Source organism: Stomoxys calcitrans, chromosome 1 (assembly GCF_963082655.1).
Source record: "Stomoxys calcitrans chromosome 1, idStoCalc2.1, whole genome shotgun sequence".
NCBI lineage: Eukaryota > Metazoa > Arthropoda > Insecta > Diptera > Muscidae > Stomoxys > Stomoxys calcitrans.
Genome location: NC_081552.1, coordinates 260,567,964 through 260,595,406, shown reverse-complemented (window position 1 = coordinate 260,595,406; position 27,443 = coordinate 260,567,964). Strand labels below are relative to the sequence as shown.

At 39.8% G+C, this 27,443-nt stretch overlaps 1 protein-coding gene across 1 annotated transcript in view; it reads right to left on the bottom strand.

The window, feature by feature from the left end:
• The window catches only part of LOC106094468 (gonadotropin-releasing hormone receptor), a 78,706-nt gene that overhangs the window by 29,600 nt on the left and 21,663 nt on the right, over positions 1-27,443 (bottom strand). The gene's annotated exons all lie outside the window — the stretch shown is intronic.

The window sequence follows — 27,443 nt, the reverse complement described above, 5'->3', positions numbered from 1 at the left end:
GCAGTACGAATGTTTAGACAATGAAAATGTTGCAGGGCTATTAAAGTTTGAGCAGTTTTGAAAGGGCCTCAAGGAATTATTATACCAAACTCTCCCTCGCTCTGTGTGCATGGTTGGGTGAAGCTTAAAAGCCAAGTAATTCGCAGCTGGGGGACGGAAGACATTTCAACAGGCATTAGTAGCTTAAACCCAAATGTCCATATAACAATTCTTAGCACTTTAATACATTTTATTCGTAGCGCAAATATTTACTGGCAAATACTACTTCGCTTTTCTACATTGCCTTTTCAGATATCCCTTGAAGATGCTTAACAAACAAATTTTACAAATCCAAAAGACTCCGAGCTTGAAATGAAAAGCAGCAACATTAAAACATAAAAATTTTAGGGAAATTTTTCGTAGTGGAACTTTTATTGAAAAATTGTTTTTAGAGAAACTGTTATTAATGGGACAACACACCACAAACTTTCAATAATTTTGTTTTTTTTGGGAAATATTGGGTTGCCCAAAAAGTAATGCGGATTTTTCATATAGTCGGCGTTGACAAATTTTTTCACAGCTTGTGACTCTATAATTGCATTCTTTCTTCTATCGGTTATCAGCTGTTACTTTTAGCTTGCTTTAGAAAAAAAAGTGTAAAAAAACTATATTTGATTAAAGTTTATTCTAAGTTTTATTAAAAATGCATTTACTTTCTTTTAAAAAATCCGCAATTACTTTTTGGGCAACCCAATATATCATTGAAATTCCAAAAAAAAAAATTTAAAGGATTTTGTCCTAAGGATAGATTTTTTTAAATTTTATTAAAATTTTGTGTTAAGAAAAATTTCATAAACATTTCGTCTTTAACACATGTCATTAAAGTTTTGTCTTTGCAAATAAAATATAGGTTTGTCAATAAAAGTCTGTCTTTAAAAATTGCTTTGAAATATTGTCCTAAAAATGACATTGACGTTCTGCGTTTCGAAAATTTTTTATTTATTTATTTATAAAAAAAAGTGTGTAAGTATATAACACACTGCTACAACAACAACATAATCATTATAAAGCAAAACAAGTAAGAGCGTGCTAAGTTCGGCCTGGCAGAATCTCATATACCCTCCACCATGGATCGCATATGTCGAGTTCTATGCGCGGTAACTCTTTTTAGGCAAACAAAGAATATTGGATAAGGACTGTTATGCTATTGGAGCTATATCAAGTTATAGTCCGATTCGGACCATAAATGAATGCTGAACATTGTAGAAGTCATTGTGTAATATTTCAGTTCATTCGGGTAGGAATTGCGTCTTGCAGGGGCTCAAGAAGCAAAATCGGGGGATAGGTTTATATGGGAGCTGTATCAAGCTACTGATCGATTCAGACCATATTCGACATGTATGTTGAAGGTCATGAGAGAAGCTGTTGTACAAAATTTGTGCCAAATCGGATGAGAATAGCGCCCTCTAGAGGCTCATGAAATCAAGATCGCAGATCGGTTTATATGGCAGCTATATCAGGTTATGTACGGATTCGAGTTATACTTAGCACAGTTATTGGAAGCCATAACAAAACAACTCATGCAAAATTTCATTCAAATCGGATGAGAATTGCGCCCTCTAGAGGCTCAAGAAGTCAAGACCCAAGATCGGTTTATATGGCAGCTATATCAAAACATGGACCGATTTGGCCCATTTACAATCTCAACCGACCTCTTGATTAAAGTTATTGCGCCCTAAAAGGCGCATTTATTGTCGATTTTGGTGAAATTTAGGACAGTGGTTTGCGTTAGGCCCCTTGACATCTGTCTGTAATTTGGCCCAGATCGTTCCAGATTTGAATATAGCTGCCATATAGACCGATCTCTCGGTTTAAAGTCTTGGCATTTACGTATTTTATGGATTTCGCTGAATTTTGACACAGTGATTTATGTTAGGCTTTTCGACTTTTGTGTCCGTTATGGTTCACGTGGGACTATATTTGGATGTAGCTGCCAAAAAGAGCAATATTTTGTTCTACAAAATTGAACTGTGACTTGTATTTATTGGTTGCCCAAAAAGTAATTGCGGATTTGTTAAAAGAAAGTAAATGCATTTTTAATAAAACTTAGAATGAACTTTAATCAAATATACTTTTTTTACACTTTTTTCTAAACCAAGCTAAAAGTCACAGCTGATAACTGACAGAAGAAAGAATGCAACTACAGAGTCACAAGCTGTGAAAAAATTTGTCAACGCCGACTATATGAAAAATCCGCAATTACTTTTTGGGCAACCCAATTTAAGGCCATTAAATGTAAGTGACGAATTTGGTCCAAACCGGACCATATTTCGATATAGCTGTTGTGGGTGCATAAATTATGCATTTTTCAACGGATTTTGATGAAAGATTGATGGAGGTGGTGAGTATCCAAAGTTCGACCCGTTCGAACTTAATGCCTTTTTACTTGTTTTATCGCTCAAAATGTCAAACAAAAAATTTTCTCAAAATTCTCAGGAGGGAGATTTTTGGAAACCATGTTAGAGTTTTTCTTTTTTTTTTTTGGTGGTTTCAATATTTTTGCCGAATCTTATATACCCTCCACCAGGTATATCAAGTTATTGAACGATATAGACCGTACTTTTCATGTCTGTTAGAAGTCATGAAAAACCATAAAAAACACCTCGAGTTATTTCTGTCCGTCCGTCTGTCTGTCGAAAGCACTCTAACTTCCGAAGAAGTAATGCTAGACGCTTGAAATATTTTTTATTAGTGTAGATAGGTTAGGCTTATAAATGGGCCAAATCGGTCCATGTTTTGATATAGCTGCCATATAAACCGATCTTGGGTCTTGACTTCTCGAGCCCCTGAAGAGCGCAATTCTCATCCGATTTGACTGAAATTTTGCACGTAGTGTTTTGGTATTACTTCCAACAATTGTGGCAAGTACGGTTTAAATCAGTTCATAACCTGATATAGCTGCCATATAAACCGATCTTGGGTCTTGACTTCTTGAGCTTTTAGAGGGCGCAATACTTATCCGATTTTGCTGTAATTTTGCACGTAGTGTTTTGATGTCACTTCCAACCACTGTGCCAAGTACGGTTTAAATCGGATAATAGCCCGATATAGCTGCCATATAAACGCATTTTGGACGTTGAGCCTATAGAGGGCGCAGTTGTTATTTAATTTGGCTGAAATTTTGAACATAGGCTTCTCCCGCGACCTTCAACATATATTTTAAATATGGTCTGAATCGATCTATAGCTTGATACAGCTTGATACATACAGGGTGGCTGATGAATATTGCTACAATGATGAATATTGCTACATTTTTTTTTCGGTGTATGGAATACATTTTTCTTTTATTCATGTTAAATTAAATTATTAAATTAATTATTAAATTATTATTAATTAAATTAATTAATTAATTAATTAAATTAATTATTAAATTATTATTATTAAATAGAAAAAAAGTTATTACATTTTTTTTTGGTAGCGGCTTTCATCAGCCACCCTGTATATCCCGACCTACCGATTTTCCTTCTTAAGCCCCTACAAGGTGCAATTCTAATCCGAGTGGACTGAAATATTACGCAATGACTTCTGCAAAGCATACAAATCATTTATGGTCCGAATCAGACTATAACTTAATATAGCTCCTATAGCATTAGCAGTCCTTATACATTATTCTTTGTTTGCCTATAAAGAGATACCGCGCAAAGAACTCGACAAATGCTATCCATGGTGGAGAGTATATAACATTCGGCCCGGCCGAACTTAGCACGCTTTCAATTGTTTTAGATTAAAAGTCACTGTAGACAACACAAAAGATAGTAGTCCGTGAAAACATTCTGAGTACGATTATGCTAGAAAATATCAAACTTTGCAATGGCAATGTCAGATTGCAACACTGGCTAAGCTTGGTGTTGCTTAGGCCAGAAACTTATATAGCAGCCCTCGCACCCATTGCAATTTGATAAAGCCATCATATCATAGTGAATTAAATTTTGAATGGAATAAGGAATCTAAGGATTCTTCACATAATATTTATCAAATGCATTGGACACTACCATTTAGAAAACTATGTTATGACTATTTATCCATATCCCCGTATGTATGTGGGAGTGGTTGTGAACTCTGTCAGCTAATTGGTCACTGCGGGTTACAGCTATTTCTTGTAAGTAATTGACCAAAGCATTCAAGGACCATAACGGGCAAACACATTGGATGCGAAAGTGGGTTATTTGTGCCCTATTTGTCATTGCGGTATGGTTCTTGCACATTTCTACACCTCCACCTTACGGTTACCACATACCTTGGCATTGGTGGTTTACTTTGTCAGCCAACTGGTTACTGCTAGTTACGCTTTATTCTCGAGTCTATCAGGAAAGTGAAGAGATGTTTGATTTTGGGTTTTTTTTTTACAAAATGCACGCTATTTACACAATATTGATATAATTTTGTTTTTTGTATTGTTATAGCCTCCACCAGAGGTCTGGGGTACATTAAGCTTGTGAGTTAGTATGTCCGCCTACGACGCTGAACGCCTGGGTTCGCATACTGGCAAGACCATCAGAAATAATTTTCAACGGTGGTTTTCTCCTCCTAATGCTGGCAACATTTGTGAGGTACTATGCAATGTAAAACTTCTCCCTTCAAAGAGGTGTCGCACTGCGGCACGCCGTTCGGACTCGGCTATAAAAAGGAGGTCCCTTATCATTGAGCTTAAAACTTAAATCGGACTGCACTCATTGATATGTGAGAAGTTTGCCCCTGTTCCTTAGTCGAATGTTTATGGGCAAAACTTGCAAATTTAAGAGGGATATCGAAGAGCCTAACACAACTCACAGTCCAAAATTTCAGCGAAATCGAACAATAAATGCGCCTTTCATGGGCCTAAGACCTTAAATCGAAAAATCGTTCTATATGGAAGCTGTATCCAAATCTGAACCGATGAAGGCCAAATTGACGAAGGATGTCGAAGGGTCTAACACAACTCACAGTCCAAAATTTCAGCGAAATCGAACAATAAATGCGCCTTTTATGGGCCTAAGACCTTAAATCGAGAGATCGGCCTATATGGAAGCTGTATCCAAATCTGAACCGATCTAGGCCAAATTGACGGAGGATGTCGAGGGGCTTAACACAACTCTCTGTCCCAAATTTTAGCAAAATCGGATAATAAATGTGACTTTTATGAGCCTAAGACCCTAAATCGGAGGATCGGTCTATATGGCAGCTATATCCAAAACTGAACCGATCTGGGCCAAATTGACGAAGATTGTCGAGGGGCCTAACACAACTAACTGTCCCAAATTTCAGCAAAATCGGATAATAAATGTGGCTTTTATGGACCTGACACCCTAAATCGGAGGATCGGTCTAGATGGCAGCTATATCCAAATCTGGACCGATCTGAGTCAAACTAAAAGAGGATTCGCAGGGCCTAACACAACTCTCTGTCCCAAATTTCAGTAAAATCGGATAATAAATGTGACGTTTATGGGCCTAAGACCCCAAATCGGAGGATCGGTCTATATGGCAGCTATATCCAAATCTGGACCAATCTGAGCCAAATTCAGGAGGAATATCGAAGGGATAATAATAAATAATAAATGTGGCTTTTATGGGCCTAAGACCTTAAATCGAAAAATCGTTCTATATGGAAGCTGTATCCAAATCTGAACCGATGAAGGCCAAATTGACGAAGGATGTCGAAGGGTCTAACACAACTCACAGTCCAAAATTTCAGCGAAATCGAACAATAAATGCGCCTTTTATGGGCCTAAGACCTTAAATCGAGAGATCGGCCTATATGGAAGCTGTATCCAAATCTGAACCGATCTAGGCCAAATTGACGGAGGATGTCGAGGGGCTTAACACAACTCACTGTCTCAAATTTCAGCAAAATCGGATAATAAATGTGGCTTTTATGGCCCTAAGACCCTAAATCGGAGGATCGGTCTCGATGGCAGCTATATCGAAATCTGAACCGATCTGAGCCAAATTCAGGAGGGCTATCGAAGGGCCTCACGCAACTCAATGTCCCAAATTTAGGCGACATCGTACAATAAATGCGCCTTTTTTGGTGCCAATACTTTAAATCGAAAGATTGTTTTATATGGCAGCTATATCCAAATCTGGACCGATCTGGGCCAAATTGACGAAGGATGTCGAAGGGTCTAACACAACTCTCTGTCCCAAATTTCACCAAAATCGGATAATAAAAGCCTAAAAACCCTAAATCGAAGGATCGGTCTAGATGGCAGCTATATCCAAATCTGGACCGATCTGAGTCAAACTAAAAGAGGATCTCGCAGGGCCTAACACAACTCTCTGTCCCAAATTTCAGTAAAATCGGATAATAAATGTGACGTTTATGGGCCTAAGACCCTAAATCGAGAGATTGGTCTATATGACAGCTATATCAAGATATAGTCCGATATAACCCATCTTCGAACTTAACCTGCGTTTAGACAAAAAAAGAATCTGTGCAAAATTTCAGCTCAATATTTCCATTTTTGAAGACTGTAGCGTGATTTCGACAGACAGACGGACGGACATGTTTAGATCGTCTTAGATTTTTACGCTGATCAAGAACACTTTATAGGGTCGGAAATGGATATTTCAATGTGTTGCAAACGGAATGACAAAACGAATATACCCCCATCCTTCGGTGGTGGGTATAAAAAACTTTCAACTTAAAATCAGCAGAGAGCGTTGGCTGATATCAACAGGCTTATTTTCCTGGGTGCATAAAAGCCCATCTCCCGTTAAGCCTTCTAAGGAACCTTTTAACATTTAGTTGTTGCTTGGTTTGGCAGAAATTTGGTACATAAAGTGCAACTAATTTAAGTTTGAGCAAACTTGTCGCAGAACCCAACAACATGGGTTCGCAACATTCGGACCTGTCGAACTTAGAACGCTTTCACTTGTGAAGTCTGTTAAGATAATTTACAAACACATGTGCATTGTTGTCTACACATATACAGATGGATAGATTTCAGCCAATACAATCTTATGAAACCGCGTAGAACAACCATTGTGCTGTCTTTGGTATACCAAGTATATCAGCAGTTATTAAATGAACGTTTCCATGTTGACAATTAATTCGGCTGTATGTGAGTTTGGTAACCAACTGGACAAATAAACTCGGTGTTTGTCTTCACAATTTTGAATGTTTTTGGGGCATAATATTTTGAAATTGAAACACAGCTCGCCGCGTTTGAAGCCACAAAGCGGATGATGGAGACAAAAGAAAATTTATTTTCCATCAGCATTAATTGGGCGATGATGGTGTCTGGATGCAGTGCGAAATGTTGTATGTGGCGAAATGTGGGCAAACACAAATGTTCGCGGTGTTCACCTAAAAGGGCCAGAAGCGGCGGGGAGGCACCAGCATGCATGACATGTGGCTTTAAGCTATTTTTGCTATTGCGCAGCGAAATATTTGTTTTTTTTTATAAATATTTGAGACAAAATGTTAGAACGCCACATTTTTTTCATAGGCATACGAAATACGTTATGTGGCACAGAAAGAATGAAACACTGACAGAGAGACATAAAATCAGTTGGATTCATTCATCTCTTACATGGAAAATTATGAAGAAAAAAATTGGAAAAGTGTATCAAAAGTGTCTATTGTGTTGGAATTAGGTAAAAGTCACATTATCATGTTACCCAATTTAGCTGAAATTTAGAACCGTGGGTTGTTTTCAGCTCGTCGACATCAGTGCATGTATTGGGGGAAAGCATTTTAAGCTTTCTGTTCCTAGAAATTGGTAACTACATGCTTATATGCTCTCACTGAATGCCAATGTTTATATGATTGGGTATACCCACCACCATAGGATGGGGGTATACTAGTCTAGTCATTGCGTTAGTAACACCTTGAAATACACCCCATAGAGTTGATAGATTCTGAATAGTCTCTTGCGATGTCCGTCCGTCCATCTGTCGAAATCATCAAATTTGCCTAGGTCGTGGGGGTTTGCAAATGGGGCATATCGGTTCAGATTGGTTGCCCAAAAAGTAATTGCGGATTTTTCATATAGTCGGCGTTGACAAATTTTTTCAACGGCTTGTGACTCTGTAATTGCATTCTTTCTTCTGTCAGTTATCAGCTGTTACTTTTAGCTTGCTTTAGAAAAAAACGTGCGCGAAATTTTGTTTACATTTGTTCGTTTGGCGTCAATTTTAATATGGAGCCCACAAAGGAGCATTTTCGTCATATTTCACTTTATTATTTCCGTAAAGGAAAAAACGCGGAGCAGGTTGTTAAAAAGTTACGAGATGTGTATGGTGATAAAGCCTTAAAAGGAAGACAGTGTCAAAATTGGTTTCGCAAATTCCGTTCTGGAGATTTTTCACTTAAAGATGAGCCACGTTCAGGTCGGCCAAATGAAGTTGATGATGACCAAATCAAAGCATTAATCGAATTGGATCGTCATGTAACTGAGCGTGAGATAGGAGAGAAGTTAAATATACCAAAATCAACCGTTCATTATCACATAAAAAGTCTTGGACTGGTGAAAAAGCTGGATATTTGGGTACCACATGTATTGAAAGAAATTCATTTAACAAACCAAATCAACGCTTGTGATATTCACCTTAAACGCAAAGAATTCGATCCGTTTTTAAAACGAATCATAACTGGAGATGAAAAATGGATTGTTTACACAACAACGTTAGTCGAAAACGATCATGGTCCATAGTGATCATGGTGAACCAGCTCAAACCACTTCAAAGGCTGATATCCACCAAAAGAAGGTTATGCTGTCTGTTTGGTGGGATTGGAAGGGTGTGGTATATTTTGAGCTGCTTCCAAGGAACCAAACGATTAATTCGGATGTTTACTGTCAACAATTGAACAAATTGAATACAGCCATCAAGGAGAAGCGACCAGAATTGGTCAATCGTAAAGGTGTCATATTCCACCAGGACAACGCTAGATCGTACACATCTTTGGTTACTCACCAAAAACTGAGCGAGCTTGGCTGGGAACTTTTGATGCATCCACCCCTGATAGCCCTGACCTTGCACCATCAGACTACCATTTATTTCGATCTTTGCAGAACTCCTTAAATTGTGAAACTTTCGGCAATGATGAGGCTATAAAATCGCACTTGGTTCAGTTTTTGCAGATAAAGCCCCGAAGTTCTATGAACGTGGTATACTAAATTTGCCAGGAAGATAGCAAATTTAGAAGAGTTGCCGGGAAAAGAAATCGACAATGCGATCCATGGTGAAGGGTATATAAGATTCGGCCCGGCCGAACTTAGCACGCTTTTACTTGTTATACCCACCACCGTAGGATAGGGGTATATTCATTTAGTCATTTCGTTTACAACACATCGAAATACCAATTTCCGACCCTACAAGGTATACATATTTCGGATCGTCATAAAATTCTAAGACGATTTAACGATGTCCGTGTGTCTGCCCGTCTGTCCATCCGTCTGTTGTAATCACTCTAGAGCCTTCAAAAATTAAGATTTTGAGCTGAAATTTGGCACAGATACGTCTTTTTGATGCACGCTGGTTAGGTTCTTGAACGGGCCAAATCGGACCATATTTTGATATAGCTGCTATATAGACCGATTTTCCGATAAAGGGTCCAAGGCCCAAAAACTTAATTTTTCTTCCGATTTCGCTGAAATTTGAAACAGCGGGTTATTTAAAGCCCCCCGATATCCGACCCAAACATGGTACAGATTGGACCATATTTAGATATAGCTGTCATATAGACCGATCTCCCGATAAAGGGTCTAAAGGCCATAAAAGCTTTATTTATTACCCGATTTCACTGAAATTTGAAACAGTGGGTTATTTTAAGCCTCCTGACATCTGACAAAAATATGGTTCAGATCGGACTATATTCAGATATAGCTGCCATATAGACCGATATCCCGATAAAGGGTCTAAAGGCCATAAAAGCTTTATTTATTACCCGATTTCACTGAAATTTGAAACAGTGGGTTATTTTAAGCCTCCTCCAAACATGGTACAGATTGGACCATATTTAGATATAGCTGTCATATAGACCGATCTCCCGATAAAGGGTCTAAAGGCCATAAAAGCTTTATTTATTACCCGATTTCACTGAAATTTGAAACAGTGGGTTATTTTAAGCCTCCTGACATCTGACAAAAATATGGTTCAGATCGGACTATATTCAGATATAGCTGCCATATAGACCGATATCCCGATAAAGGGTCTAAAGGCCATAAAAGCTTTATTTATTACCCGATTTCACTGAAATTTGAAACAGTGGGTTATTTTAAGCCTCCTCCAAACATGGTACAGATTGGACCATATTTAGATATAGCTGTCATATAGACCGATCTCCCGATAAAGGGTCTAAAGGCCATAAAAGCTTTATTTATTACCCGATTTCACTGAAATTTGAAATAGTGGGTTATTTTAAGCCTCCTGACATCTGACAAAAATATGGTTCAGATCGGACTATATTCAGATATAGCTGCCATATAGACCGATATCCCGATAAAGGGTCTAAAGGCCATAAAAGCTTTATTTATTACCCGATTTCACTGAAATTTTAAACAGTGGGTTATTTTAAGCCTCCTGACATCTGACAAAAATATGGTTCAGATCGGACTATATTCAGATATAGCTGCCATATAGACCGATCTCCCTATAAGGGGTCTGAAAGCAATAAAATCTTTATTTGTTACCCGATTTTCCTGAAATTTGAAACAGTGAGTAGGTTAAGGTCTCCCAACTTGCTTTGCTTTAATTGGCTATGACAGAATATTTGTTCCACTAGCCGAATGTAGAATAGCGTTCCAAGCGCCTCGATCTTGTGCTCTCATTCTAAAATCTCTGACACCAAGTTTCGAGGTGTCTTCCACAACTTGATCTTTCCATCGGGCTTTTGGTCTTCCCGGTTTGCGTGTACCACCGTGTTTGCCTTCAAAAGACTTCTTTGCTGGAACTTCTTCATCCATTCTGACAACATGACGTAGCCAACGCAGCTGTTGTATTTTGATGCGTGTAACTATGCTATCGTCGTCATGCAGCTCATACAGCTCGTGGTTCATAAGTCGCCTATATTCTCCGTTAACGCAAACTGGTCCATATATCTTACGAAGAATCTTTCTCTCAAATACTCCAAGCACTGCCTCATCTGCTTTTACAAGTACACATGCTTCAGAACCATATAACAACACGGGTAGTAACAGTGTCTTGTATGGTGTAATCTTTGTCTGTCGAGAGGTGGACTTGTTTCTAAACTGCTTCCAAAGTAGCATCAGTTTGCCAGCATTATTCTTCCCTTTATCTCAAAACTGGTGCCATTCGAGGTAGATAAACTTACTGACTATCTCAAAGTTGTGGTTCCCAACATTCTCCATTTTCTTTATCTGCTCGGTTGTGCAAGGGAGTTGGACCATTCATTTCGTCCTATCTCCATTAACTGTCATACCCATTTTCACTGACTCTCTTTCGATTCTTTCAAAGGCTGCAGTTATTACTTGCGGTGACCGACCTATGATATCGATATCGTCGGCATAGGCGAGTAGCATGTGCTCTCTTGTGATTAGTGTGCCATATCTATTCACATCTGCATCTCTTATAATCTTCTCCAGCAGGATATTAAAAAGATCACACGATAGGTTGTCTCCTTGTCCGAAATCTCGTTTGGTATAAAATGGTTCGCAGAGATTCTTTCCTATTTTTACTAAGGAACGCGTATCAGCAAGTGTCATCCTGCAGAGTCTTATTAATTTTGCAGGGATACCAAACTCAGACATGGCTTCCAATACCTTTGAACGTAAAGGAGTATCGAAGGTGGCTTTGGAGTCAACAAAGAGATGGTGGGTGTTGATTTGTCCTTCTCGGGTCTTTTCCAGGATTTGGCGCAGTGTGAATATCTGGTCCAGGGTGGATTTTCCTTGTCTAAAGCCGCATTTATAGGGCCCAATTATCTCATTGAGTTTAGGTTTTAGTCTTTTACAGAGTACGCTCGAGAGTATCTTGTATGCGATGGGGAGGAGACTTATTCCTCTGTAGTGGGCACATTCCGCCTTGTCTCCTTTCTTGTGTATGGGACATAGTATGCTAAGGTTCCAATAATCGGGTATGCGTTCTTCTAGCCAGATTGCGCAGATAAGCTGAGCCTCCGCCTCCGGTCTTAAATAGTTCAGCGGGTAACCCGTCGGCTTCTGCTGCCTTGTTGTTCTCAGTCAGGTCAGTCATTCTATACCATCATCATTGATTGGTTCTGCGGTATCTTCTTCGCCGCCAACGTCGAACACTAGTAGTTGGGTAAAAAGTTCTTTCCATATCCTCAGCATGCTATCTGTGTCAGTTACCAGATTTCCTTCTTTGTCTCTGCAGGAGGATGTGCCTGCACCAAAGGCATCGGTTTGATGTTTAATTCTTTGGTAGACTTCTGGACTTCATTCTGACACCTGTATACCTCAATTCGCTCACACTCACGTCTTTCCATTCCCTTCTTCTCTCTGCGGAATAGACGTTTTTTCTCTCTCCTTTTCTCCCGATACCCCTCCTTCAGCGTTGCTACTGATTGCAGGGTTGCTCTATGTGCCGCGTTTTTGGCTTCAGTAGCATATCGACACTCTTGGTCGTACCATGGGTTTCTTGGGGGAGGTTTCCGGTACACAAGTACGAATTTCGCGGCATTTTCTATGGAGTGGGCAATGGTTTGCCCAAAAAGTAATTGCGGATTTTTCATATCGTCGGCGTTGACAAATTTTTTCACAGCTTGTGACTCTGTAATTGCATTCTTTCTTCTGTCAGTTATCAGCTGCTACTTTTAGCTTGCTTTAGAAAAAAAGTGTAAAAAAGTATATTTGATTTAAAGTTCATTCTAAGTTTTATTAAAAATGCATTTACTTTCTTTTAAAAAATCCGCAATTACTTTTTGGGCAACCCAATATCATCGGAACAAGGATTGCTTTCATCAAGCACTTGGGTCAGTCGAGTGGAGTATGCCGCTGCCATTTGTTGTGTTTGCAGCTTTTCAATGTCCAGCTTCCGTGCAGTGTCAGATCTTGCTTTCCTCGCCATGTTCAAACGGGTGCGAACCTTTGCTGCAACAAGGTAATGATCCGAATCTATATTCGCTCCACGGATCGATCGTACATCTAACACGCTGGATGAATGCCTTCCATCTATCACAACATCCGACCTAAATATGGTTCTGATCCGACTATATTTTTAGATATAGCTGCCATATAAACCGATCTCCCGATAAAGGGTCTGAAGCCCATAAAAGCCTTATTTATTATCCGATTTCGCTGAAATTTGAAACGGTGAGTAGGTTAAGATCTCCCAACATCCGACCTAAATATGGTTCTGATCCGACTATATTTTTAGATATAGCTGCCATATAAACCGATCTGCCGACAAGGGGACTGAAGGCCATAAAAGCTTTATTTTTTAACCGATTTCGCTGAAATTTGAAACGTTGAGTTTTTCTGAGCCTCACGATATCCGACCTCAATATGGTTCAGATCGGTTCATAATTGGATATATCTGCCAAAGAGACCAATATTTTGTTCTCCAATTTTCACCGGATTGTGACGTAATGGGATTTACATATAGACCCGAGGTGGTGGGTATCCAAAGTTCGGCCCAGCCGAACTTAGCACGCTTTTACTTGTTTTAATGTACAACCTTTTGGCTGACAAATTTCTTTTCTTTTCGCATCAATGCTGTACTAATGAAATCTTTTGTGAAGTTGTATGGGGAGAAACATTGTTGTGTTTGCCAGCAGTTTTCCCGATATTATTCCATAGTTTTGTCCGAAAGGCAGCAGTTTCGTTGGAATTCACTGTATTTGCAATTCAATATGTATTTTATTGGAATAACAGGAATTCTACCTTCCATTATTACTGTCTTGTTTGTCCAGTTTGGGAGAATTGAATCAACAGTTACTCCCTAAGGGTCGTCCATCATGCTTGCTGATAGAAAATTGCTTTCATGTTGATGATGAGGACGACGGCAATGAGGACGATGAGGGCGATGACAATGATTACGGTTACAAAGCCATTAGTCTTTCATGGAGACACCTTTAAACGTTGAAAGATATTTCTTTGTACCGGTGCCCAAATTTAGGTGCGTTCAAAATCCATATCAAGTTTCCCCTGTGTTTGCGTTTTAAACTGTTTTGTGCCTGGGTATTTATGGAAGTTGGCAAATGTTTGAGAAGCAGGCAAGCACCTACACATGTTTATTTTTATGCCAAGGAATTTTGAAAGTTCAGAATGAAAATGTATTTGTTCTTGAAATAGAAAATTTAATTAGACTTTGTTACATTTCATTTGAATACACGAATGAAATATTACATCTCATAAATAAATGAAAAGTGGTTGTGTTGAAGAGCATCGCAATTTTCTAAGCAAATAGAAATTATGCTAAAAAATTTCCAATTGTATTGTAATACAGCAATAACTCTAGAAAGTTCATATTCAATAAAGTTTTTCTACGAATATTGCATCAGAAAAATAGTTGGAAGACTACACCCACAGGCAACTTTATAACAAACGTGCTCATTTCAGAACCATAAGGTATTGAAAGTAGAGCAACACCGTCAGGGATCAAAGCAATATCGCATGGAGTGGATGAAATATGAAATGATTACTTTTTTATACCCTCAACCATAGGATGGGGGTATACTATTGGGTTGCCCAAAAAGTAATTGCGGATTTTTTAAAAGAAAGTAAATGCATTTTTAATAAAACTTAGAATGAACTTTAATCAAGCTAAAATTAACAGCTGATAACTGACAGAAGAAAGAATGCAATTACAGAGTCACAAGCTGTGAAAAAATTTGTCAACGCCGACTATATGAAAAATCCGCAATTACTTTTTGGGCAATCCAATATAAAGTAATCTCTAAAAAGAAAATTTTAAGTTAGGAATTCCGTGTTACTTACATAATCCTTAATTGTTTTCAATGCCACTCCCCTAAGTTGGTTCATGTCTGATGTTGTGTCTCCTCCTAAGTACCGGTATCTGTTGGACGCGAAAGCCGGGCAATGACAAGGAATAGGCTTCATCTTCCCCGCAGGCCCTACACATGCTATCACTTGCCGCACCGTTTTTACATAAGTGAGCTCGAAGTCCTATGTGTCCCGTTATGATACCAATAGCTATACTGACCTCCTTCTTGCTTCCTTTCACTAATAGCCTCGTCTTCTCACGATCTGGATCCCCCCATAGGATTTTCGCCGTTCTACCGACCGTTTCGCTGTTCCACAATGTTTTATGCGCATTCGCCGCCCACTCCCTTAACTCGGACTTCGTCGACGCGAAAGGTTAACCCGAAACCAAGTTTATTGACGGCAGTTCTCTGGTCTTCACCGCCAAATTGTCTGCCCTTTCATTACCCCCCTACCTCCGTTATGGCCCGGCACCCAAATGATGCGGATTTTGCCATCCTCCGAGAAGGCGTTAATCTTCTTACAATGCAAGAGTGCTCGTGACCTTACCGTCCTGGTTGTTATTGCCCTATACTGACCTCCTTCTTGCTTGCTTTCACTAACAGCCTCGTCTTCTCACGATCTGGATCCCGCTACAGGATTTTCGCCGTCCTACCGACCGTTTCGCTGTTCCACAATATTGCATGCGCATTCGTAGCCCACTCCCTTAACTCGGACTGCGACGACCCGAACGTCTGCCTTTCATTACCCCCTTATTCCGTTATGGCCCTGCACCCAAATGATGCAGATTTTGCCATCCTCAGAGAAGGCGTTAATCTTCTTACAATGCGAGAGTGCTCGTGACCTTACCGTCCTGGTTGTAATTGCCCCTACGGTAATTTTACTGTCCGTAAAGAGGTTCACACTCGACGTCCTTGCGTTAGCACCACACCACTTTAGGCTTTCCGTGATCATCCGGATCTCCGCCTGCAGGACCGTATTATGGTCAGGCAGTCTAAAACAGATCTCAGTCCCTGGGTTTTCATTATAAACCCCCAGGCCCACTCTGTCCTCTAGCTTAGATCCGTCCGTGTAACATGATCTTCCAGATGGCAATACTAGGGTTCCGTCAATCCAAGACTGTGCCGATGGCGGCAGTGCCTCGCGCTCGCCTTCAAGGTTCATCTCCGGTTCATCTCGATTGGAACCTCTCCACTTCCTTCTAGGTTTCCTATCGTCGCCTCGATTATACCACGATGGTATGAGCTGCTCCCATCCTTAATCGATTCTCCCATCGCCTTAAGTCTCATAGCCATAGTGGCTGCCTCACACTCAAATCTGTATATCAATGGGTAGGATATCTAGAATAGTCTCCAGTGCCCTAAGTGGGCGTCGTGCCCATCGCTCTGCCTTTGCCAAGACAACATGTTCTCTGAACCTTATGTTGGACTTTTTCTCCATAGCAGTCCACCAAACTACTGAGGCGTAAGTAAGTATTGGTCTAATCACGCTCCAGTAGAGCCAGTGGACTATCCTAGGATTCAGGCTCCATTTCGAGCCTACGGCTCGTCTACATAGTGCCCAACATCTGTGAACCTTCTCAGTACGCTCCTGAATGTGACACTTCCAATTCAGTTTCCTGTCCAAGATCACACCTAAGTATTTGACCTTGTCAGATATGGAAATCGTCTTATTGAGGAAACGTGGTGTGTTAAACTGGCCCACCTTCGTCTTCCTCGTGAACAGGCATATGTCAGTCTTCTCTGGGTAAACATTGAGACCCCTGGGTCTAGACCAGTCATATGCCATATGCAAGACCCTTTCGGCCCTTGTGCATAGCTCGTTCGGATTCTTACCCCTTTAAAAGTATTATAGCTGCGTAGGAGACGGGTTCAAATCCCTCTTCAGCCAGCATCCGTAATAGGTCATTTATGGTGGTCACCCATAGGAGTGCTGATAAAATGCCCCCCTGTGGAGTGCCCTGTGCCACTTTCTCCTTTATATTTATGTCTTGGGACACACAATTTATCCACCTGTACCTTAACATATGGTTTGTCCAGTCTCTAAGGACCGGGTCCACCCGGTACTGATCTAAGGATTGGATCAGTGTGTCAGTCCGCAGCCCCCTCGATGTCAATGCATACCGCCAGGGTGTGCGTTTTGGTATCGAAGGATTCTTCTATTTTATGCACAACCTCGTGCATGGCAGTGTTCACCGACCTTACCTTGACATAGGCATGATGTTTGTATTTGAGCAGTTCGCTGGATGTCATACTCTTTATCATGGTGTCGACAATACGTTCCATGGTTTTGAATAGAGAGGACGTAAGGCTTATGGGTCTGTAGGCCTTTGGTGTCGCATAACTTGCCTTGCCGGGCTTAGGTATAAACACCACCCTTGCCTGCTGCCAGGCTTTCAGAGTATATGAAAGTTCTAGGCACGCTGTGAAAATTTTGACCAGACGAGGCGTTTATTACATTTCAAAATATTCGTCCAAGTCCCCATAAAGTTGATCTAGCAATATCCACCCGTCTGTCCGTCCGTCCGTCCGTCTGACGAAAGCACGCTTTCGAAGAAGTAAAGCTAGGCTTGAAATTTTGCACAAATTTTGATTTTAAGTGTTGGTCGGTTGGGATTGTAAATGGGCCATATCGGTTCATGTTTTGATATAGCTGCCATATAAACCGATCTTCGATCTTGACCTCTTGAACCGCTAGAGGGTGCAATTCTTATCCGATTTTGCTGAAATTTTGCATGAGGTGTTTTATTATGACGTCAAACAACAGTTCCAAGTATGGTTCAAACCGATCTATAACCTGATAAAGCTTAATGTAAACCGATATGGAATCTTGACTTCTTGAACCACTAGAGGGTGCAGTTCTTATCCGATTTGGCTGAAATTTTGCATGAAGTGCTTTGTTATGACGTCAAGCAACAGTGCCAAGTATGGTTCTGCATATTATATTTTTTAAGCCTCTAGAGGGCGCAATTATTATCCGTTTTGGCTGAAATTTTTTCGACGTATGTGTCAAATATGGTCTGAATCCGTCTATGGTCTAATACAGCTCCCACATAAATCGATCTACCGATTTAACTTCTTGAGCCCCTATAGCACGCAAGTCTTATCCAAATTGGCTGCAATTTTACTCAATGACTTTTACCCATTTTCTCCAACATTTATTTTAATTATGGTCCGAATTGAACCATAACTCGATACAGTTCCAAATCTTATCCATTATCCTTTGTTTGCCTTAAAACACATATCGGCCAAAGAACTCGACAAATGCGATCCATGGAGATATATAAGATTCGGCCCGGTCGAAATTAGCGCGCTTTTACTTCTTGGTACGAACTTTATTACCGAACAGGTATTGCTGTTAATACCAATCTGTTATAGGTTTTAGTACCAAACCGTTATTGATTTCAATACCAAACCGTTATTGGTTTTAATACCAATCTCGTTATCATTTGAATATAACAGACCCTAATGAATTAATAGGGGCTCATAAGGAGCCATCGTAACGCAAAGGTTATCTGAAACGGCTGAACAGAATTTTTGAAATTTTCACAGATGGTGCATAATGATCTCGTGGTGAAAATTGGGTACTACATTTTTTGATATCTGAAGGGAGGGCGCACGCTCCCCCTCACCCTAATTTTAAGAAACGCCAGATTTCGGAGATGGGTGGTGCGATTTAAGCGAAATTTTGTGTGCTCTCATTTAGTACCCTAAGAATAAAAATTTGGTATCCAAATTTCGGAAGGGGTACCTAGGGGGCCGCCCCTCCCTAAAACCCTCCAAATATATATATACACAAATCACGACAATATGGGACTCAAATGAAAGGTATTTAGGATAAGAAAACGTATCTGATATCGAATTGTCGGACCAAGTGTTTGGGGGACCACCCCAACCCCAAAACACCCCTAAATTGGACATATTTACCGAACATGGCAATATGGGACTCAAATGAAGTAGAATACAAATCTGATATCCAAATGTTGGGCCAAGTTTCTGGGGGTGGACACTTTCTCCAAAACACCCCCTAAACAGGACTTATTTACTGACCATGGTAATATAGGTCTTAAATAAAAGCTATTTGAGTGTAGAATACGAATCTGATGTCCAAATGTGGGACCTAGTGGAGGCCGCCCCTCCTCAAAAACATCCCCCAAAGAGGACAAATATACGACCATAGCAATATAACGCTCAAATGAAAGGTCTTTGGGAGTGAAGCACGAATCTGATATCAATATTCGGGAAAAAGTGTCTTTGGGGCCACCCCACCCCCATAACACCACCCAAAGAGGAAGTATTTGCTGGCCATTGCAATATGGGGCTCAAATGAGAGCTATTTTAGAGTAGTGGAGTGGAGCTGGATATTGATAATGGTATTTGGGAGTAGAACATGAATTTGATATACAAATGTAGGACCATGTATTTGGGGCAGCGCCTCTTCCTCAAAGCACCTCCTAAAGGATAAAAATTTACCGACCATGCCAAAATGTGGCTTAAATGAAAGGTATTTGAGACTAGAAAACGAATTTGATAACCAATTTTGGGGCTTAGTGTTTGGGGGTCGCCTCATTTTGTAAACTGCCATGAAACCAATGGCAATATGGGGTTTCACAGATTGTGTAGCTTAGTCTGGAAGGAAACATAGCCTTTATAATTTTTTGATATCGGGAGGGGGGCGGATCCTCCCCCTTACCCCAAAAGTACTTCCCAAAAATAAAAGTGGACCAATCGGGACAATATAGGATTCAAATGAAAGGTATTCAACAGTAGAGTAAGAATTTCATAATAAAAGTTGAGTCCAAGTACCTGGAGGGCCGCTCCAGCCCCAAAACCCCTTAAAAGAGGTTTATTCGACGATCATGACAATAGGGGACTCAAATGAAAGGTATCCGCGAGTATATTACGAATATGGCCAGGAAGTAGGAATAGGCTTTATAATTTATTGATAACGGAAAGGGGCGGACCCTCCACCGTTACCCCAAAAACACCACTCAAAATCGAAAGTGGACCGACAAGGACTATATGGGTAACAAATGAAAAGTATGCGGGAGTAGATAACGAATCTGGTGTACAAGTTCATGTCGAAGTATAGGGGGTCACCCCACCCCCACAAAATCACCCAAAAATGGGGACATTAGCCAATCACGGATATATGAGACTGGATTTGTTTTTCCGTATAGACTGAAAAACGGCAGAACCGATTTTCTCGAAATGTTCGCATATTGTGTAGGTTGGTCTGGAAGGAAACATAGGCTATATAATTTTTCGGTATCGGAAGGGGGACGGACCCTCCCCCGTTATGCCAAGACAACACAACTCAAAATCTGGACAATATAGGCATCAAATGAAAGGTATTGGAGAGTAGAATACCAATGTAGTATTAAAATTTGAGTCAGTACCCATCGGGCCGCCCCCAGCCTTAAAACTCCCCCAAACAGACATATTGGACGTTTATTTCAATATGGGGCTCAAATGAAAGGTATTCGGGAGTAGATTTTGAATCTGGCAAAGAAAATCAGATCGAATTATTGGGGGTCACGCCACACCTCAAAAACGCCATTAAACTCATTATAACTATATGATACTTGGCTGAACCTCAAAATTTTCATAGATTGTGTACGTCAGTCAGGAAGGAATTATAGGCTATTTAACGTTTAGATAACGGGTTGAGGCGTATCCCAAAGTGGTCCGATGGGCACAATAAGGGTATCCAATGAAATGAATTGGAGAGCAGAAAACGAATATGGTATTAAAATTTGGGTCCAATTACAACCATTTTTGGTTCATAAATAAACCGTTAGTTGGTTCATATGTAGGTCCCATATATACCGATCTCTCGATCACATGTCTTGAGCATCTGCAGAAAACAATTCTTATCCAAGGATATAAAAATCCCAAGGGGATTTCATGTTATCTGCCTATAAAGGGAAACCCTCCATGCTGAAGGGTCTATAAGATTCGGCCCAGCCAAACTCAACAGGCACATCGAAGGCACATCGATATTTCTAGGTGTTACAAACGAAATGACCAAATTAGTATACCCCCCCGCTTATACTCCTCTGGTAGATATAATGAAACGCTAATTATCTGTTTCAGTTAGTATAAAAGGCCAGACAAGCATTTAATAAGGACTCACAACAAACAAAAAACAAAAAACTTTTCCAATTATTCCAACGAGTATAAAAGTTCAATAATCGCTGTATGATTATTGAAATCATAACCAACTGCGCCGTTTTGGTTAGATGAAAAAAAACCACAAGTTGGGCTCTTGAGCGTAATGCAATTAAAATTTTTCTTTTCATCACTTTTGACAATTAACGTTTTATTATTTGCGGTGCACTGGAATGAAAATTATTTTTCACATGCCACTAAAAGGTTGGTAAAAAGGAAATCCCTAACTTCAGGATGACCTCTGGCAAATAGTCAGCAAAGCAAAACAAAAACAAACAGAAAATGGAAAAAAAAAATTTTTTTTGATGAGCCAGCTTCAGGCCATAAAGCTCGTGTTCCACTTTCACGGGCTTGCAGAATACTTTACAGACCAAAAACAAAACTACAAGTAGTTCTGTTAACACATCACTTCAATTTATGATTTTAAATTATTCAATGTCGGTTTTAATTTTTAATAGCCTCAATTCACAGAGAGTTGTTTTAACCCATTTTGGACAGGAGTTGCGTTTTCGCACCAGTGGCTTGGCGAACATTAACATGCATGTATTGGCTGTGTGTTACTAAATTATATTGAAAACCAATAAGAAAGGGCAAAAGTCGGGGGGTGCCGACTGTATCACACCCTACACCTACCCTATAAGTACAATGTGGGAGCTTTATCCAATGTTCAAACTGCAATATCTACGGTTGACAAATGACAACATTATGGCAAATTACCCAAAATCTGACGAACACATATATGGGAGCTATATCTATTTCTGAACCGATTTCGAGAAAAACTTCTCAGAAAATGTAGTAGTCGTCGAGGAAAGCTTTGGGCAAAATTTTGGCAAGATTTGTCAAACAATGCGCTTGCAGTGGCTCTAGGAGTGAAAATCGGGCGATATACATATAAGACAGCTATACCTAAATCTGAACCGATTTCTATGAAATTCATTAGTAACACCGAGAGTCATAAGAAAATCCTTCCTGCCAAATTTCGAGAGAATCGGTTAAAAAATGAGCACTTTAGTGCAATATTTCTCAAAATCGGACGAACATATATATGGGAGCTATATCTAAATCTGAACCGATTTCGAGCAAACTTCTTAGATACTGTGGCAGTCGTCGAAAAAAGTGTTTTGCAAAATTTTGGCAAGATGGGTCAATGAATGCGCTTGCTACGATTATAGAAGTTAAAATGGGGCGATAAATAGATATGAGAGCTATATCTAAATCTGAGCCGATTTCCATGAAATTCACCAGTAAAGTTGAGAGTCGCAAGAAAATCCTTCCTGCCAAATTTCGAGAGAATCGGATGACAAATGACCATTTTATTGCTGCATCACTGCAAATCGGACGAACATATATATGGGAGCTATATCCAAATGTGAACCGATTTTTATAAAATTCGCCAGCCTCATCGAGAGTTACAAGAAAATCCTCCCTGCCAAATTTCAAGAGAATCGCTTAACAAGTGACCATTTTATTGCGTTATTACTAGAATCTGATGAACATAAATGGGAGCTATATCCAAATCTGAACCGATTTCTATGAAATTCACCAATAATGTCGAGAGTCAAGAGGAAATCCCCCTTGCCGAATTTCGAGAGAATCGGTTAACAAATAACCATTTTATAGCATTATTACTGAAAATCGGACAAACATATGTATGGGAGCTATATCCAAATCTGAACCGATTTTTTCCAATTTCAATAGGCTTCGTCTCTAGACCAAAAAACATGTCTGTACCAAATTTCACGACGATCGGATGAAAACTGCGAACTGTACTTTGTACACAAATTAACATGGACATACAGACGGACGGACAGACATGCAGACAGACGGCCATAGCTTAATCGAATCAGAAAGTGATTCTGAGTCGATCGGTATACTTATCAATGGATCAATCTCTCTTCCTTTTAGGTGTTGCAAACTAATTCACTAAGTTATAATACCCTGTACCACAGTAGTGGTGTACTGTATAAAAAAAACAAATATAGCTGTCATATATTCCGTTTGCAGCACATCGAAATATCCATTTCCGACCCTATAAAGAATATATATTCTTGATCAGCGTAAAAATCTAAGACGTTCTAGCAATGTCCGTCCGTCTGTCTGTTGAAATCACGCTACAGTCTTCAAAAATAGAGATATTGAGCTAAAACTTTGCGCAGATTTTTTTTTGTCCATAAGCAGGTTAAGTTCGAAGATGGGCCAAATCGGACTATATCTTCATTTAGCCCCTCTATAGACCGATCCGCCGATTTAGGGTCTTAGGAGAATAAAGGCCACATTCATTATGAGATTTCGCTGAAATGTGGGACAGTGAGTTAAGTTAAGCCCCTCGACATCCTTCGTCAATTTTGCCCAGATGGGTCCAGATTTGGATATAGCTGCCATATAGACCGATCCGCCGATTTAGGGTCTTAGGCCCATAAAAGCCACATTTATTATCCGATTTGGCTGAAATTTGGGACAGTGAGTTGTGTTAGGCCCCTAGACATCCTTCGTCAATTTGGCCTAGATCGGTCTAGATTTTGATATAGCTGCCATATAAACCGATCCTAAGATTTAGGGTTTTAGGCTCATGAAAGCCACATATATTATCCGATTTTTCTGAAAATTGGGACAGTGAGTTATTTTAGGCCCTTCGATATCTTTCTTCAATTTTGCCCTGATCGGTTCAGACTTGAATATAGCTGCCATATAGGCCGATTTGCCGATTTAAGGTTTTAGGCCCATAAAAGGTGCATTTATTTGCCGATTTCGCCGAAATTTGGGACAGTGTGGTAAGTTAAGCCCCTTGACGTACTTCTGCAATATGGCACAGATCGGTTCAGATCTGGATATAGCTGCCATATAGACCGATATGTCGGTTTTAGGGCCATTAAAGGCGCATTTATTGTCCGATTTCGGTCAAATTTGGGACGGTGCATTGTGTTAGGCTCTTCGGCATTTTTCTGCAACTTGGTTGAAGTCGGTCCAGATTTGGATATAGCTGCCATGTAGACCGATATCATGATTTAAAGGTTAAGATAGCAAATTCAGTGACTTTTACTCAAATACTACAATGATATGCTAACTTCGTAATCTTGCTTACCTAATTGCAATAATTACTGGATTGAATTTTTCGAGTGACTTAATTGAATTCCAAGAAAATTGTTATACATTTTCATATGTTGCTAAGACGTTTAAGGGCAATTCATTACATAACAATTAAATGGTATTTCATATACGTTCTACACAATTACAGTACTTCGATGTATGTGTGGGTAATTGAAAATGTTTTCACTGTTTTCCGAATTGAAATAAACATTTTGCTTGCGGGATTATATTACTTATTTTTCAAACAAAAGCATTCCTTAAAAGCAATCTTAAAAGTTAGGCTCGTCCATTTTATTGTTCTGCCAAGGAGTACATGAATGTCAGGGATTCTTATTTCTATATAATTCTCGTATGAAACAAGTTAAAAACGTGCTAAGAGCGGCCTGGCAAAATTTCTGTCAAGTCAAGCAACAATTGAAGCTTTTAGAGGCCGTAGAAGCTATTCGGGAAATTGGTTTATATGGTTGGTTGGTTTTCTTGGTCGAAAATGAAATCGCGATACGGAAAACCAGCCAAATGCTTCTAGCAACACCACACTTTTGCTGACTTTTAAATGGGTTTTTACTATACTGTTCTTTGCATAGATAGCAATAAACAGTGGTCTAAAGCCGAACAATATCCTGCAATGGAATCTAAATTTCTTCAGACCTTTGTAACATAGGTCTAAACAAATTTTAAAAATTAGTAATTGCTGCCAACTGACAGCTCTATCGTAAAGCTTGAAATTTTTGAGGTTATATGTAGTGAGAACGTTTTGACATATGAGCGCTATTTGTGTTGTTTACAGTAACCTAAAAAATTCATCTCGCCCCAAAAATAGAATTAAACTGTGAAGATGTTCGTGCGATTATTTTACCCTCCACCATAGGATGGGGGCATACTAATTTCGTCATTCTGTTTGTAACTCCTCGAAATATTATCGAATATGGTTTAAATCGGTTCATAATCTGATATAGCTGCCATATAAACCGATCTTGAGTCATAGCTTCTTGAGCCACTGGAGCACGCTATTCTTAACCGATTTGGCTGAAATTTTGCATGAGGTGTTTTTTGTTATGATTTCCAACAATTGTGTCATGTATCGGTGCATAACCTGATATGGCTGTCATATAAACCAATTTGGGGTCTTGAGCCTTGAGAGGGCATAAAGCCTATCCAATCCCGCTGGGTATCCAAATTTTAATACCATATTCGTTTTCTGGCCTCCGATACCTTTCATTTGATACCCTTATTGTGCCCATCGGACCGGATATGGATGGCTTTTTTGGGAGGGTCCGCCTCCACCCGATTTCTAAAAGTTATATAGCCTATGTTTCCTTCCAGACAAACGTACTCAATCTATGAAAATTTTAGGAAAATCGGTTCATCCAAGTATCATATTGTCATAATGGGTCTAATGACGTTTTTTAAGGGGTGGCGTGACCCACTACACTTTGATCTGATTTTGTATGGCAGATTCGAAATCTACTACTGAATACCTTTCATTTGAGCCCCATATCGAAATGGACGTCTAATAGTTGTGTTTGGGAGAGTTTTGGGGTTGGGGCGGCCCGACGGGTATTTAGACTCAAATTTTAATACCATTTTCGTATTCTACTCTACAATACCTTTCATTTAATACCTATATTGTCCCGAGATCGGTCCAATTTTGATTTTTAGTTGTGGTTTTGGCATAAGGGGGAGCGTCCGCCCCCCCCCCCTCTTCCCATACTGAAAAATTTTATAGTCTATGTTTCCTTGCAGACCAACCTACATATTCGTAAACTACTCGCGAATACCTTTAATTTGAGTCCCATATTGTCAAGATCGTCAAATAAACCTATTTCAAGGGGTTTTGGGGCTGAGGGGGCGGCCCAGGTACTTGGACCCAATTTTTAATATGAAATTCCTACTCTGCTCCTACATACTTTTCATTTGAGTGCCAAATTGTCCTGATCGCTACAGGGGGGCGGACCCTCCCCCTTACCGTAATTGTCATAAACGCCAAATCTCGGAGATGGGTGGTGCGATCTAAGCGAAATTTTGTATGCTCTCTTATAATAACCTACAAACAAAAATTTGGTATCCAAATTCGAATGGGGTTCCTAGGGGGGGGGGGGGGGAGAGCCCCACCCCTAAACCAACCAAATACATATCTACACCAATCTCGACAATATGGGACTCAAATTAAAGGTATTTAAGATTAGAAAACGAATCTGGCATCCAATTGGTGGAACAAGTGTTTGGAGGACCACATCAACCCCTAAAACACTCCAAAATCGGACATATATACCGACCATGGCAATATGGGACTCAAATGAAAGGTATTTGCGAGTAAAATACGAATCTGATCTCCAAATGTGGGATCAAGTGTTTGGGGGACCACACAAACCCCCAAAACACCCCAACATCGGACAAATTTACGACCATTGCAATATGGGGCTTAAATGAAACGCCTTTGGAAGTAAATAACGAATCTGATATCAATATTCGGGAAATGTGTCTATGGGGCCACCCCACCCTCATGACACCACCCAAATCGGAGGTATTTACTGACCGTTGCAATATGAGGCTCAAATCAGGGTTTTTTTTTTACAATAGAACACGAATCTGATATATTGGGTTGCCCAAAAAGTAATTGCGGATTTTTTAAAAGAAAGTAAATGCATTTTTAATAAAACTTAGAATGAACTTTAATCAAATATATTTTTTTACACTTTTTTTCTAAAGCAAGCTAAAAGTAACAGCTGATAACTGACAGAAGAAAGAATACAATTACAGAGTCACAAGCTGTGAAAAAATTTGTCAACGCCGACTATATGATAAATCCGCAATTACTTTTTGGGCAACCAATATATTTTCCAAGCCAAGTCCACTGAGTGGCTGCCCCATCCCCCAAACTGGTCATGGTTGCCGACTATGGAAATATGGGGCTCAAATGAAAGGTATTTGGGAGTAGACCATGAATCTAATGGGACCAACTGTCTAGGGGCCGTTCCATCACCATAGCAACGTCCAAATAGGACGTATTTTCTCACCAAGACAATTTGGGTCTTCAAGACAGTGGAGCTCGATATTCATAGTTTTTATGGCCCATGCCCCAAACCGGAGATATTTGCTGGCTTTTTCAATAAGGGTTTAAGTGAATGGTGTTTGAGATTAGAAAACGAATTCGATATCCAAGTTTGCGGCCAATGGCAATATGGGATTCAAATATATGAGAATAGAGCACGTTGCTGATATATTTTCAGGGCTTAGTGATTGGGGGAACACCCCCCTACCCAAAACACCCCCAAATCGTGCGTATTTACCGACCATGT